Raw genomic sequence first — 11,010 nt, forward strand, 5'->3', positions numbered from 1 at the left:
ATTTACTGTTTCCGCTGTTGATGCTTCTTTGCTCGCAACAAGAACAACGCCTACATCAGCAAACAGTACTAGTTCCGCCCTCTGATTCAAATAAAATGAAAGATCATTAACATAAAGCAAGAAAAGCAGCAGTGCGCCAATGAACGAACCTTGTGTTCGATGTGCTAGTGAGTGCCTCTTAATGACAGAAGGTCAAGAGAAAAATCCTCCATGAGGAGGTTTGATGATGGTGGATGGATTGTATGGAGTACAAGGAAAAGAAAAACTTTAGCATCAAATGGAAGATCAATCAAGTCAACTAGATACACAAGACAAAATGCAACGGACATCAGTTTCTGAAGGATGAAAAGAGGTTGAGGAAACAAATTTTTGCTTGACAGTGGAACTTAAGTTTCTGACAAATGTGTCTGTCAGACGAGAAATCGTCTCGATCAGGTTACATTAAATGGGTATACGTTTCAATCTCGACAAAGCTGAGTAATCGACAGGTTTAAAGGATTTGCTGATGAACAGGAAATGAGCAAAGAATGTGCAGAGGGAAACAGCCTCTCAGAGAAAATATGCAAGGATTTTGGGCTGCACAAAATGCTTCTGGTATTGTGTAGTTATTTTAATGGACACTATGGAATTAAAATAATTGTAGCAAAATACTCGCCAGCGGTATTTTTTACGATGTGATACAGCTTTTCTGAATTTACCTTGCAGTCTTTGTTGCTGGTAAAACATTACAAATCAGTCTGCTAGCACGATCGTTAATTCATATACACTTTTATGACCTTCGACACCGCAAAACCAAATTCCCACTATCCCAACTAACGCAAACTTCGAGTTACACTGCGGTTAAGTCAACGTAAACAATTCTTGACACATCTGTAAAAGTAGCGACGTAAATTTAAACCGTGTAAAGGCGGTCCTGTAGAGCTATCTTACTGTCAAGAAGCATTCGTTACCCGCTACTATCATTACTAAAATTAGGAACAGACCATACATACGTCATATTTTATATCATAGCGTAAAAAGTAAAGTGATGTATTTGGTGGTTTTTGTATTAAAACGTGGATGCAACGAAGAAATGCTGTTTTTAGCTGTTCGCTCATTAAATGTCCAAGGAAACCGCCTCATTTATTATACGATTTGCTAAAACTAAATAATGCTATAGCAAACGTTCCTTAGTGGTAGCGTACGGACTGCACTGCGGGGACATTTGAATTTCGTAATATTGGTGTTGGAGCATAAGTTTTGCAGCGTTTTTCGAGAAGTTTAATAACACAACAGATTCACATAACAGAGAAGTTAATCCTGAATGTCATATTCTCCTACACTGTTTACAATAGTCTGCCAACATTGGATTAACTTTCCGATCCCTCGTCTATGGAAATCAGGTGGTTTTGAGGCTATGAACACCTCGAGCCACGTTCGGTGCGCATTTTCATCGGGAAAGGAAGTTCTTCGAAGGTTGTTCCACACGCAGAAAAAAGCTGAAAATCTGAGTGCAAGATCAGGTGAATAAGGTGGGTGCGGAACGACTTCCCAACCCAACTCCGGTATGGTGTTTTCTGTCAGTCTAGCGGGACGCGGGCAGCCATTACCTCGGAGTAGCATCACCTAACTCTTCCTGGTCGTTGTTCTTCGATTCTGTCTGCAATACGTCACTGTTGTTGAAATAATTGTCAGCAGTGACTGTTAATCCTCGGGGAAGCAATTCGTAGTACATCACACCTTCGCTGGTCCACCAGATGCTTAACATTGTATTTCATGGATGCGTACAGGTCTTTTTATGGGGATTTGCTGCTTTGTTTCGGGCCAGCCATTCCTTTCTCTGCCTTAGCATAAAGACACCTTGTCTTATCACCAGTAACAATACACGACAGGAATGGTCGGAGTTTTTAACGAGCCAGATGACGGTGAGTAAGCAGAGATGCACATATGGCCACCCGCAAATTTTTGTAATTTTGGCTTAGAGCATGTGGTACCTACAAACTTGGCTTTTGAACCTTCCTCATTTGATGCAAATGTCAAAAGATGCCGGAACGATCAAAATTCATCATATCTGCCAATTCTCGAATAGACTGACAATCACTGTGGATTAATGTGTTTAAACGAGCTCCATCAAACTACGAAAGTCTTCTCGAACGTGGGGAGTCACTAATGTCGAAATGATCTTTCTTAAAACGAGAAAACCATTTTATAGCCGTTCTCTGTCCAATGGCATTGTCCCCGTACACGGAGCAAATGTTCCTGGCTACCTCCGCTGCTGTCATTCCTGTACTGAACTCAAGCAGAAGAATATGTAGGAAATGTTTCGACTTCTCCACTTGGCACTCCATTTTCTAGCGTGCACAGTTCCACTCACTATTTCCAAAAGAGGAAACGACAATACGTAAACTCAAATAGCAACAGCGAACGACAAATAAGACGACAGTCGATAAATAAACCCATAGCAACCGGAATACCAATACACAAAAACGCTATGAACTTATGCACCAATCTAATATAATATAAAAATCTTTCCCGCGCGCGATGGTGCATTGGGTAAATATCAAATTACTACACCAATGTTTTGAGAACAGCTTTGCCCTTCTTATGCAGTATTCTTCAGAGTTCACTATGTCAGTATAATTATTATTGTGGCATTAGAAAAATGACAGTAATATGCGCTGAGTATCATGAGCTCAGCTGACCAATTTTTCATTACCTTCCCCATACTGAGGTTTCAGAGGTTGCTGGCATTCATATGAGGTGTATAACAATATCTTATTATTGCCGTGTAGTGTGTCGTTAATCGTTATTCGTACTCGGGTCCCCTGAGACGGACTGGTGGAATACAAAAAGTAGCCGACTAGAGGCGAGACGGACCCGAATAAGTTTTTGGTGAAGAAGCCATGGAAGAAACAATGTTTTACAGAGAACAGCATCGATTTATAACAAACTGAATACAGCATGTCATTCTCGAAGGACAGAAATCTTCAGCTATAAAGTAGCTTCGGGCATACCCAGGACCGCTTCGAAAATGTTTTTTCACACAACCTCCTTTTCTCTCGCACACTTTCACCGGTGTCGGTATTAACTACTAACTGTGATATGCACTGTCTACAAATCACTCGCCCAAAGCCACACACACAAAAAAGGCACACCATGAAGGAATTATCTGAATAGGAGGGAATCGGCAAATGTGCTACACATGTACAAACCATTGACTACAATTTCAGAATGACACGTTGATCCACCTCTGACCCTTATGCAAGCAGTCATTAGGCTTGGTATTGATGGACAGAGTTGTTGGAATTCCTCTTCAGAGATATCGTTTCAAATTCTGTCCAATTGGCCCGGTCGATCGTCGAAATCCTGAGCGGGTTGGAGTGCCCTGACCATAGTGCTCCAAACTTTCTCAATTGGGGAGAGGTCTGTCGATTTTTCTGGCCGCGATAGGGTTCGGAAAGCACGAAGACAATCAGTAGAACCTCTTCTGGCTACGTAGAACCTCTTGTCGTTTGCGGGCGGGCATTATCTTGCCCAGTACGGCTTGCCTTGAACAGAAATTAAATAGGGCATAGAATATCGTCCAGGTACCGTTGTACCGCAAGGGTATAGAGGATGACAACCAAAGCGGTCCTACTGAGAAATGAAATGGCAAAACGTCACTCCTGGTTGTCGGGGCTCAGTTCTAAGTGGGACATCTCTGAAGCAATTCCATTCCAGTCAATGAGATTCCAGGCTGAATATCCCAGACACCTGTTAAAGAGATTGTTTGCGTACAGAAGTCAATGGTAGTCGACAAAAGAAGCACTGTGAGCTCAGCCCTGTTTCTGTGAGTCTCCTATTAATGGCGTGTCAGTTGCACGTTGGCTCGATGATAATGATGAATCTGGCGCTCTGAATGCCTCTCTGCCGACCGCACGGTCCTCAGGTTTTGTCATCTCGCTAAGTCGACGCTTCCTTGACGCTTTGTTCGGCCTAGGTTCACCCATTCTTGCCAACATTGTCGAGTAGTGGGACCACTTCTTTTCAGACATCGAGTGATTCGTCGATTACTCCAAGTGGCATCTTTGAGTCAAACTACACGTCCTGTCTCAAATGCTGACACCTACACTATGTGATCAAAAGAATCCGGGCACCTGATTGAAAATGACTTACAAGTTCGTGGCGTCCTCCATCGGTAATGCTGGAATTCAATATGGTGTTGGGCCACCCTTAGTCTTGATGACAACTTATACTCTCGCAGCCATTAGTTAAGTCAGGTTCTGGAACTTTTCTTGGGGAATGGCAGCCCATTCTTCACGGAGTGCTGCACTGAGCAGAGATATCGATGTCCGTCGGTGAGGCCTGACACAAAGTCAGCGTTCCTAAACATCCCAAAGCTGTTATATAGGATTCAGGTCAGGGCTCTGCGCAGGCCAATCTATTACAGGGATATTATTCTCGTGTAACCACACCGTCATAGGCCGTGCATTATGAAGAGGTGCTTGCTCGTGTTGAAGGAAGCAATCGCCATCCTCAAGTTGCTCTTCAACAATGGTAACTAAAAGGACCATTAAAACATCAAAGTAGGCCAATGCTGTGATACTGACAAGCGAAACAAGGGATGCAAGTCAACCCCATGAAAATCACTACCAGACCGTAACACCACCGTCTCCAAATCTAACTATTGGCACTACATACGCTGGCAGATGACGCTCACCGGCCATACTGCCATTGGATAGCGACATTGTGCATCGCGATTCGTCACTACACACAACGTTTTTCCACTGCTCAATCGTCCAATGTTCAAGGTCCTTACACCAAGCGAGGCGTCGTTTGGCATTTACAGTCGTGATATGTGGCTTATGAGCAGCCTTTCGAGCATGAGATCCAAGTTTTCTCACCTCCCGTGTGATGGTCTGGACAGACGACTCCCTTTTACACAATACGACTGTCTTCAACTGTCGGCGGTCTCTGTCAGTCAACAGACGAGGTCGACCTGTACGCTTTTGTGCTGCACGTGTCCCTTCACGTTTCCACTTCACTATCACATCGGAAACAGTGGACCTAGGGATGTTTAGGAGTGTTTGGAAATCTTGCGTACAGACGTCTGACACAAGTGACCACGTTCGAATTCCGTGAGTTCCGCAGAGCGCCCCATTCTGCTCTCTTACGATATCTAATGACTACTGAAGCCGTTGATATGGAGTACCTGGCAGTATGTGGCAGCACAGTGCACCTTATATGAAAAAGTATGTTTTTGGGGGTGTCCGGATACTTCTGATCACATAGTGTATGTATATTGCTCACTCTCCTGTCCAATTGTGTACACGGAATAAAATTCGCAAAGACTTTATGCTGTTGTATCGACATGTCCCATGTTTACTGTCCTTGCAAGCAGCGAGGTGAAACTGAGCTGAAGCTTTACACATTTATCAGTCGGCCACCAAGTTTACAGTTTTTCATTTTCCATCTATACCTGTAAGAATATCGCTTTGTGGCGAATTTAAATAATTCCTTTATGGTGCGTCGTTGTGATTCTTTGTCTTATAGTGGGTAACACGGGAAGTTCCATGAGGCTTTTCGCGGAAGATGCTGTTGACAGAGAAGTCGTAAGGCTATAAATTTGTACCAAAATACAGGAAGACTTGCAGAGGACCTACGCATGATGCAAGGATTGGCACTCGACATAAATAAATGCAGCTTACTAACCGTAAATTAGCAGGAAGATCCACTATTTTATGATTATGCGACTGCAAAACGATCACTGCAAATAGTCAAGATATCAAAGAACACGCGTTCGGATAGATTTGAAGTGAAACGACCACATAAAACTAATCGCATGTTAGGCTGAGATTCGTCAGAAGAATCTACAGGAAATGTAGTCCACCCACAAAGCAAGTGGCTTACAAAACACTTGTTCAACCAATACTTGAACATTGCTCGTTACAAGATCATTGACGGAGAACGAAAGTGTCACGAGGTTGAGTTAAATCCTATGCCGGACGTTGCAAGTAAGTCGTTCCACGTCATGCTATGGTTTACTGTTAAAATTTGTGAGATCATGTGTTCTTAGAAACTTCTCTAAGCTCCGTCCGAACAGGCCTCGGAAGGCCCAACGGTACTGACCGACCGCCGTGTCATCCTCAGCCTATAGACGTTACCGAATGCTGATATGGAGAGGCACGTGATCAGCACACCACTCTCCCGGGCGCTGTCAGTTTACGAGAGCGGAGCCGCTACTTCTCAGTCAAGTAGGTCCTCAATTTGCCTCAAGGGCTGAGCACACCCCAATTGCCTGGTAGACTGGACGGTCACCCATGCACGTCTAGCCAATCCCCACAGCGCTAAACTCCGGTGCTCTGAGGGAACGGGTGTTATCAGTGCGGCAAGGCCGTTTCCTATGTTTCTAGAATAGTCAACCAATATACTGATTCTTCGTTCCTATTGCACGAAAAGGCCATGAACTTAAAGAGCTTCAAGATCACAAACAGGCTTAACAACACAGTACTTCGTAAGATTTCTATCTAAGTATATTAAAGAATAGTGATATAAATAATGAGATTTTCATTCTGCAGCGGAGTGTGCGCCGCTATGAAACTTCCTGGCAAATTAAAATTGTGTGCCGGACCGAGACTCGAGCTCGGGACCTTTGCTTTCCGTGGGCAAGTGCTCTACCAACTGAGCTACTTAAGCACGACTCACGGCCCCTCCTCACAGCTTTAATTCCGCCAGTACCTCGTCTCCTACTTTTCAAACTTCACAGAAGCTCGATCTTCCAGGAAGTTTCATATCAGCGTTCACTCCGCTGCAGAGTGAAAATCTCATTCTGGAAACATCCCCCTTGCTGTGGCTAAGCCATGTCTTCTTAATATTCTTTCTTCCAGGAGTGCTAGTCCAGCAAGTTTCCCATGAGAGCTAATATGAAGTTTAGAAAGTAGGAGACGAGGTACTGGCGGAAGTAAAGCTGTGAAGAGGGGGCGTGAGTCGTGCTTGGGTAGCTCAGATGGTAGAGCACTTTCCCGCGAAAGGCAAAGGTCCCGAGTTCGAGTCTCAGTCCGGCACACAGTTTTAATCTGCCAGGGAATTTCAATGGTGATATCAACTCTGTTTTCATCCGATGTGCCATACTTCATATCTCTATACTGAATATTTTTTTCAAAACGAGGTTTCCAGTAGCCGATATGTTACGCCGCGGAAGTTCTGCGTACGAGCAATGCGGTGTTTGGTTGCTAGTGGCCTTGACGTTGCTGTAGCATTCTAGGAGAAGCTAGTTAGTGAGACGGTTTCTGGACAAGCCACTGATCGGTCTGGATATTACTTGAGAGTACAAAGATAAAGATACAGAGGCTGTCGAATTTTGGAACTATGATTTGGTAAAGACTAATTTGTAAGATAGGATTTTCAGGTACTGTTGTCGCTGCCCTGGTTGCTTGCGCGCAATTTGTGGTATGTCTTGATGATGGAAAGTTTTATTAGGAATTTTCTTTATTGGGTTGGGTCCTAGTTCATTATTGAGATGTGATGAAACAAGTTATTTATTCACATGGTTTGCATTCAGAAGTTATAAATTGACTACTCCAATACCATTTCAGGGCGCAATTTCATAGCAGAGTCGTATTTTTAATAGAAGGTAATTTTTATAAGTATGACGGTAATTGTTAGTGAAGGTATTATAAATGCACAATACAGTTTTATGAGGTACTGTACTGCATTAGGCAAATATAAGTTCTACCACCCTCTTCTCATGCATTTTCTTTTCTCATTATATGTGTTGTTGCATTGCTCTTTGCGGAACACAGTGAGTGAAGCGTGATCGGCTTAGCATACATGCACCTCCTCGCATTGCACTCGCAAGGTTTTCTTTCCTATTCAGGTGGTCTCCTCTGCGCTGTATTTGAATGTTCACCACTTTCGAACACAGCCGAGTTTCCGTTGCTACAGGTAAGCCATATAAAAATTTGTTATGGTAACTTTTGCAACACAGTCAGAATATCGCAATATCATTTACACTTAGCATAGCATTTGAAAGTGTTATTAGGTTCAGTGTAGGTGAAGTTCAAATCAGATTACGTTTGTTATGCAGACAACTTGATTCTTACAGTGCAGTGTTATGCTTGCGTGTGCATTAGTTAACATCTGGAATTTTATTTAGTCAGTTTGCGCACTAGCCGGCCTCGGTGGCCGAGCGGTTCTAGGCGTTACAGTCTGGAACCGCGCGACTGCTACGCTCGCAGGTTCGAATGCTGCCTCGGGCATGGATGTGTGTGATGTCCTTAGGTTAGTTAGGTTTAAGTAGTTCTAAGTCCTAGGAGACTGATGACCTCCGATGTTAAGTCCCATAGTGCTCAGAGCCATTTTGAAGTTTGCGCACTTAAGTACGCAGTGAATTTGAATAGAAACATTTTCGTTATTTATTCATCTTAAATTCCATTGGCAGTTTTATGTTGCATTCTGCTACTGCTACTTTTTTGTGTTTAAATTGCAGATCACGTAGTGCTTCGTCACTTTCTGTAACACTTCTCGCTGCACTACATAATACCCAATTACACAGGATTGTTTCTTTAGATTATAGTTTTAATTTTCTGATCAGTTTGGTAAAAACTAATTGGTATATAGGTATACATTTGACCCGCCAGGATAGCGGAGCGAGCTGACGCGCTGCTTCCTGGACTCGGGTAGGCGCGCCGGCCCCGGATCGAATCCGCCCGACTGATCAAGGACGAGGGCCGGTGTGCCGGGCAGCCTGGATGTGGTTTTAGGCGGTTTTCCACATTCCGCTAGGTGAATACCCGGCTGGTCCCCACGTTCCGCCTCAGTTACACGAATTGCTGACATTTTCAACACGTCCGCACTATTTCACGATTTCCACTAGACGCAGACAATTGGGGTTCACTGACTCCGTCCTGGAGGGCACGTGGTGGCGGCAGGAAGCGCATCCGGCCATCCCTAACACTCACACTGCCAAATCCGTTTTAATCACGCCGACCCTGCGATCGCTGCGGGACTATGGCGTAAGCGAAAGAAAGAAAGAATATAGGTATACATTTCACATAATTTGGTGAATCATCTTTGCCAGAGCGGCTTTTGTAATTAAACCCGTTTTTATTGTTCAGGACAACAGCACAGACACACGAATGAGATTTTCACTCTGCAGCGGAGTGTGCGCTGATATGAAATTTTCTGGCAGATTAAAACTGTGCGCCGGACCGAGACTCGAACTCCGGACCTTTGCTTTTCGCGGGCAAGTGCTCAACAAACTGAGCTACCCAAGCACGACTCAGCCCCTTCCTCATAGCTTCGCTTCTGCCAGTACCTCGTTTCCTACCTTCCAAACTTAACAGAAGCTCTCCTGCGAACCTTGCAGAACTAGCACTCCTGAAAGAAAGGATATAGCGGAGACATGACTTAGCCACAGCCTAGGGGATGTTTCCAGAATGAGGTTTTCACTCTGCAGCAGAGTGTGCGCTGGTATGAAAATTCCTGGCAGATTGAAATTGTGTGCTGGACCGAGACTCGAGCAGGAGAGCTTCTGTGAAATTTGGAAAGTAAGAGACGAGGTACTGGCGGAATTAAAGCTGTAGGGACGGGGCGTGAGTCGTGCTTGGGTAGCTCAGTTGGTAGAGCACTTGCCCACGAAAAGCAAAGGTCCCGAGCTCGATTCTCGATCCGGCACACAATTTTAATTTTCCAGGAAGTTTCATATCACCGCACGCTCCGCTGCAGAGTGAAAATCTCATTATTTATATTACTATTATTTAATATACTTAGATAGAAATCTTACGAAGTACTGTGTTGTTAAGCCTGTGTGTGATCTTGAAGCTCTTTAAGTTCATGGCCTTTTCGTGCATTAGGAACGAAGAATCAGTATTGGTTGACTATTCTAGAAACGTAGGAAATGGCCTTGTCGCACTGAGTGTGCGCTGGTATGAAAATTTCTGGCAGATTAAAACTGTGTGCCGGACCGAGACTCGAACTCGGGACCTTTGCCGTTCGCGGACAAGTGCTCTAGAGCGATAGAGCACTTGCCCGCGAAAGGCAAAGCTTCCGAATTCGAGTCTCGGTCCGGCACACAGTTTTAATCTGCCAGGAAGTTTCACAGGCACACGAAGTTTAGCATAGAAATCCTAACCAGTTTTAGTTCAGAACAAATATTTTTATTCAGAAAGGTTACGACTTGCTGCGAATCATTCGCGACTGGTCAGGAAAGGGAGGAAGTGGGACTGATACACAAATTATTCTCAGCCAAAAACTGTAAGGTGGCTTACGGAGGATGGATGCAGATGTAGATGTAAATGTACTTCGAGTATGTTAGATTGTTCGTTATTCTCAAAAGAGTACAGGCGGTGTGCAGCAGCCATATATGGCAGAAGAAGCGCTACTGACAATCAGCATACGAATTTCCGGCTTTCGAAAGCTGACCTGTTGTCCTGGTCTGGCAGCTAGTGGGGTCCTCCGGAGCGGCTTCTGCGACGCAGGGCAGACCGCGACTGCCCGTGCAGATGCCTTCTCACACGATACGTAGTAACGAACTACGAGCCGCCCCACTACTCCCCCGATAGCGCCACGCGCTTCGAATGATATCTGAAAGGCAGACAGCGGCCGCTTGCCAAACTATCTGCATCAAGGGCGCGCTACGCTAACATGCCTTGTTGACTCAATTACCCTTCATGTCGTAATACTGTGACCTTCACCTTGTACCACGATCTGAGCGCGTAGGAAGTCTGGAATGGTGGGAGTGTCTAACAATACCACCACTTGCAAAGTAGGTTAGAAATCAGATTAATAATGTTGCTCACGCAGCGTATGTTCGCGTGATCGGGCGGCAACAACAAAGTTATTGACTGTGGATGGTATCGTCAGAATGGAAATAATGAAGTCACTGTAAAAATGTCACTAATTTTGGCACTTATCTTGAATGGATTCCCACGTAGATTTCGTCGAAGTTGTTATGGCTCATCTTGTTGATTCTAGGGTGATTTCACTTTGGCTGCTAGAAGATCGAGATTGTATTTTAGCAATATTTGAAGACCTAACAAATGCGTTTCTCAG

The 11,010-nt window shown here is 44.4% G+C and overlaps 1 protein-coding gene across 3 annotated transcripts in view; it reads right to left on the minus strand.

Annotated features, from left to right (window-relative positions):
* Positions 1 to 10,552, minus strand: part of LOC126285311 (UDP-glycosyltransferase UGT5-like) — a 126,700-nt gene extending 116,148 nt beyond the window's left edge. The window contains exon 1 of one of the 3 annotated variants that reach the window (XM_049984609.1): positions 10,381 to 10,552. The gene's annotated coding sequence lies outside the window, so the exon portion shown is untranslated. The remainder of the gene's footprint in view (positions 1 to 10,380) is intronic. The other 2 variants (XM_049984610.1, XM_049984608.1) reach the window with 2 other exon arrangements.
* Positions 10,553 to 11,010: the final 458 nt, after the last annotated feature.

This window comes from Schistocerca gregaria, chromosome 8, assembly GCF_023897955.1.
Source record: "Schistocerca gregaria isolate iqSchGreg1 chromosome 8, iqSchGreg1.2, whole genome shotgun sequence".
Lineage (NCBI taxonomy): Eukaryota > Metazoa > Arthropoda > Insecta > Orthoptera > Acrididae > Schistocerca > Schistocerca gregaria.